Below are 344 nucleotides of genomic sequence, written 5' to 3' on the forward strand. Positions count from 1 at the left end.
GATATAAAACTACAGACTGGATATAAAACACAGACTGGATATAAAACTACAGACTGGATATAAAACTACAGACTGGATATAAAACCACAGACTGGATATAAAACACAGACTGGATATAAAACTACAGACTGGATATAAAACACAGACTGGATATAAAACACAGACTGGATATAAAACTACAGACTGGATATAAAACTACAGACTGGATATAGCCCCCTCCTGTTAAAACATAACTTAACTGTAGTTTATCACACCTGAGTTCAATTTCTCGAGCCACACCCAGGCCTGATTACTGACACACCTGTTCTCTATCAAGAAATCACTTCAATAGGACCTGCCTGACA

The sequence above is a fragment of the Brachyistius frenatus genome, unplaced genomic scaffold (genome assembly GCF_029030835.1).
Source record: "Brachyistius frenatus isolate BFR_SWC_R1_liver_20210118 unplaced genomic scaffold, ASM2903083v1 Contig_366, whole genome shotgun sequence".
Taxonomy (NCBI): domain Eukaryota; kingdom Metazoa; phylum Chordata; class Actinopteri; family Embiotocidae; genus Brachyistius; species Brachyistius frenatus.